The sequence below is a fragment of the Pistacia vera genome, unplaced genomic scaffold (assembly GCF_008641045.1).
Source record: "Pistacia vera cultivar Batoury unplaced genomic scaffold, PisVer_v2 Contig50, whole genome shotgun sequence".
Classification (NCBI taxonomy): domain Eukaryota; kingdom Viridiplantae; phylum Streptophyta; class Magnoliopsida; order Sapindales; family Anacardiaceae; genus Pistacia; species Pistacia vera.
The window spans coordinates 59,425-64,486 of record NW_022196335.1 but is presented as its reverse complement, the minus strand read 5'-3'; the positions used below and the strand labels follow the sequence as shown (position 1 = coordinate 64,486).

Genomic DNA, 5,062 nt, shown 5'->3' with positions numbered 1-5,062 from the left:
GAAAGTTTGAAAATGAGAAGGAGAGAGAGACGTATTTAATAAAAGTGAAAGATGAAGATTGAAGAGATCGAGGGAGAGAGAGAGAGGCATTTAATAAAAGAGTAAATGAAAAAATCGAGAAAGAGAGTGAGGCATTTAATAAGAGAAAAAAAGTGGTATAATACCGAGAAAAAGAGAAGGATTTAATAAAAGAATTTTTTTTTTTTTTAAATTGGTTTAACAATCTGGTTTCAGTTAACCGGTTTATGTTTTTAAAAAAACCGAAACCGAACCGAATATTCGGTTTACCTATTATTGTAAACCGAAACCGAACCGAATCCCTAAAAAAACCGGTTTTTCAGTCCGGTTTTTCGGTTTGATTCGGTTTTCGGTTTTTTTTTCCCACCCCTAATGCTTTTATGTAAGTCTAGCTAGTGAAGGATGTAAAAAGCTTTTTGATGTGAAAAACTTTTTTGCGAATATTGTAAATCTTGGAAGTTTTTACCTTCCTATACCAATGCTAGTAGCAAATAATTTTAAGCTAAAAAAATAGAAATATAATTTTGACAATCTCAATTTTTATTATAATTTATGTTGAAAATATCACTTTTTTTTTTTTTTTTTTTGCATCCTTGAAGTCTTGGTAGTACTGAAAAGTAGTAGCATCTTTTTGTTTGGATGTAGACGAGCTATTCCCTGATTGTAAAACCACAATTTGTTTTTTAAAGTTGATATAGTTCTCTTTTTGGAAGAGGGCATCTTTGGGGCTGTGTGTTTTAGACTAGTGCATCTTTGAATGATTCATGCATTATTGCAAACTAATGTTGAAATGTAATAAAACAGGAACTACCTACCCTGTTATATTTTCCTGTTTTCTAGTTTTCTTGTTCCTTTGTTTTGGATGGAAAATATGTGGCAGAGTCTAGGAGAAAGTCAAATCCTGTGCATGTACCAGTAATTTCCATTTGTAATGTTTTTTCCTGTAAATTGATGGTTGCAAAGCCATGATTGTCCCTCTCATTTGCAGCTGTCAATTCAAACAAATGCTTTGTCTATCCAAGATTCATTAGCATCTGTGCAAGTGGATCAAAAGGAAACTTCTGTAGTTGGAATGCAAAAAGGAGGAAATCCACAAGCAGAAGCTATCTTTTACCATTCTCAGGTTGTTTGGAAAAAAAAATCTTTGAACTAGTTTAAAATTTCATTTACTTTCTTTCTAAAAGAAAAAACATATTTTGTTTACACTTTTGACTAAGGATATAGCTAGATGCATTATATTTTAGTATGTTCTAATTTTATGTTTTATATGTTTTCTTAATAGTACGTCCAATTTGAAACAAAATGATCAAATGACATATGCTTTGCTCTATCCTAATCTTTGTAGATACTTCAAGATGATCTACAAATGCTAGGCCTGAAAATCAAGCTGCATGAGGACCACATAAAACTTTTGAAGTCCCAAAGCAACAAGTTAGATGACTCTATACTTGAATCACAAGGTATATTTATTCTTTTAATCCAGTACATGAATCAATGTATATCCACTCCATCTTGAAATTTGCAGGAGAAAACGTCAAGGCAAATAGTTCGTATGATAAACCCTGCAATCTAGTAGCTAGATCAAATAGGTGGTGCCCAGATTCATAAGAATAGATTCGACAATTTGCATAGGGTTTTGGTTGAAGTACTATAACCATTGTATTGTATAACATGTAGCTTTCTATTGTAACTTGCACTTCAGCCACTAGATCGAGCACTTGTCACCTGGGAATGGTTGTAAGTGATCAAAAAAGATTCTTGAAATGGCACCCTTAAATGTGAATTGGAACTTGTTCTTCTCTGCCAATAAAAGCTCACAGACCTAAATTCTGGAGTCAATCCTACCAGAGACTCCCTTCTTTCTTACAAGTGAATGTTTTGACATAACTTTGAAGTTTTAGTCATAACATTGATATTCGCAACATTTAGAACGTGATCTAATTGGAGTCACCAATTTCAAAAGAGAAGAGAAAGGCATATAAGGTTCAACAAAAAAGAGCAAGGACAAAAAGGGGGGAAAAAGATGATTGAACATACTTGATTTACTCCAGTCCTTAAGTAACAGATGGAGGTGATAGTTGTCGATGCTTGAATAGATTCACCATCTGCCTACGTTTACAATCCTGCATAGAAATGACAACAAAAAAGGAAAAGAACCACAATTATGTTAATTATTTCAAGTCATGGTAATATAAATTATCCACAGTGTTCATGTCTAAGAGTTAAGAGCAAATGATCTCATTCCATAAGACAACCCTAAAGCTAACTACATAATTGTTCAACCCATCCAAAACAAAGATGAACAAATAAAACTCAAGTTGTTAGTTTGATTTTTTTGGTTTAACTCACTCCAGCATCAGACTGGTAATTTATCTGACTCGAAGTCTTTTGGTTTCGTTGACAATTGACTGCTTAAAGCTACACAAAGACAACAATCAATTAAAGCTCATGAAAAGTCAGCATATTATCGTGGCATTGGGAAGAAATTCCAGTGAAACGTAGCTTTAAAACTATAAAATTCCAAAATGACATTAACTTGAATCTTATGAAATAATTATATAATGAGATCTTTAAGAGAGCTTTTTCAATCATATCTTACAAGAAGCATAACTACTCGTTAAATAAGTAAAATTGACCACTGCATGTCAAGGCACAATCATTGCATGCTTATGTCTTGTTAAGATTTCATTTGAAGGCAATTTTATTTAAGGTGTCAGAAAGAAAAGTCTTCCGATAAGGAGTTTTTCAAACATTCAAAGAAAACATCACAGTAAACACCATTAAATCAGGACTTCATTGAGATACCAAATATACCTCAACCAATTCATTTTGGAACTTTAACAATCATATTGGCTTTAATGGCACTACGCAACCAACCTAGTTATAATCAGTTGCAAACTACATTCACTAACCAATCCAAAGTAATGACTTGTAAAAAAGTATTAACAGATTTAATTAATGTGTCTATTACCTTAAACATATTCAGGTAGAAAGGTTTTTCATTCTCCTCAATTTCAAGTACGTATATGCAAAGCTTAATTGATCACGCATTGTAAATCGATCAACTTCATTAAACCAGAGACATGAAAATAAATTTGACATCGGTGTATGAGCCTGGACAATAAAAGAAGCTTCAGGAACATCTGCAAAGCACCTCATTCGTGGAATCAGCACCAGATATTCATGGGACATCAGATAAAAGAAAAGGAGAAAATCCAAAACAGGAGAAAGGCACCAGGACTCACAACTAGGAAGACGATTATTTGGATCAGAAGGGGTCAAACTTGGTGAGGCCATCAGACTGGTAAAATATAATCTGTTCATCAATGGCCGCGTGGTTATACTTATTCAGAAACTTATTGCGGAGTGCCTCGTCCCATACACAGTGGCGAACTGAATGATTTGAAATGGCATACTCTGACCTTGTCCTCCACAGAAAGAATTCAATTATAAGCATTGGATCAGCCTGAAGTTGCAGCTCACTGTCAAGCCAAACTAGACTTGAGATCACCGGAGTGCCTTGTGCACCAATTGGCGTAGTTTGACACTAGTCCAACGTAGTTCTATTCAGAGCTATCAATACGGTAGTGATTGGCTACATTGAGAAATGTATCAGGACTATGGTGGATTGACAAAGGATTCATCACTCCTGGGTACGAGAGAAGTTATCTTACTGGGTAATTCAGTAAATGCCAATAACACTAAATCTGTGGCCACGATGGGATTGAGTTGATGCTCAATCCAATTTATTATTCCGGTCATTAGTCCATTAACTGGATACAAACATGTCGAGGATATCTGAGGTTGACACTATTTCTGTACCTTAGTCTCGATGAGATAACAGATGATGAAATAATTGGATTGCACGGTAACCATACTGTTGATAGGCTGTGGTTTCGCTGAATCCGAATCTATCGGGTGGCCATGATGCTTTGCTAGGGGCCAATCTTGGTCTGTGTGTAGTGAGACGATTAATTGGTGTTAATCGCAATACTACACACTGCCGATATGATGAGGAGCCTACGGGTTACACACTTAGAAGATAATTTAAGAATCAATTTGTGAGAAGGGTATTTTTGTCTTTCAAGATGAGAAGGTACTTTGGTAATCTCACAATGTAATTAAATTTGCTGAGGTTGTTGCCTGTATTTAATTTTAATATTAAAATTAAATTAGTGAGATTATATTTAAATATATCTATGTATATATTTAAATGAATTATTATTATTAATTAAATGTTAATATGTTATTATATATTAATTGATTTTAATTATAATAATAATTAATTAATTAAAATACCATAAAGGGTATGTTTGGTTGCAAGGGTGAACTAGGGTTGGAGCCCATGGCTATTCCTAAGTGGAATAGGGTTTTAATTGTTGCACTATATAAGTGCAACTTAAAATTAAAACAAAGTGATATATTTGTTCAATCAAAAACCCTAGCCACCCTATCTCTCTCTCTCTCTCATGTTACACTCTTGTGTGAAGAAGAAAATTTTTCTTGTTCTTCTTTTTTGATTCTTGAAGCCCTTAATTGTTCTAGCAAAATAATCAAGTGTTCTGCGGATTATTTTCGTGTGGACTTCCATGAGTGTGATCCTACATTGGATCGATTAGCGAAGAATCACGTGAACAGTAGCCGGTGAAAAGTAACCAGTGGACAGTAGCCGATGAACATGAACTATAACAGTAATCGGTGAACAGTAGCTGGTGAACAGTGTTCATGTCCGAAGTCAGAGATATTTGGAGGAGCCTCCAAACGTCGGTATGAACTAAATCCTTGTATGGATTGGAATTTATACATTTTTATTTTACGTTTTAGTTTATGCATGAAAACGTTATAATCTGTACTCAGATCTTGGTTCGTGTAATTGATCGACTCATTTTAAATATTACGTTTTTCCACTGCGCGAATACGATCAGTTACTAACAATGGTCTCAAAGCCTTGGGTACCAGATTATAATGTTTAATCGTTGATTGATAATATGTTGATGCATAAATTGATTGTTTTTAAATCTGTAAAATTTTATTTAATTGATCA

At 34.0% G+C, this 5,062-nt stretch overlaps 1 pseudogene; it reads right to left on the bottom strand.

Annotated features, from left to right (window-relative positions):
* Positions 1–2,072: 2,072 nt before the first annotated feature.
* Positions 2,073–4,745, bottom strand: LOC116105493 (annotated as a pseudogene).
* Positions 4,746–5,062: the final 317 nt, after the last annotated feature.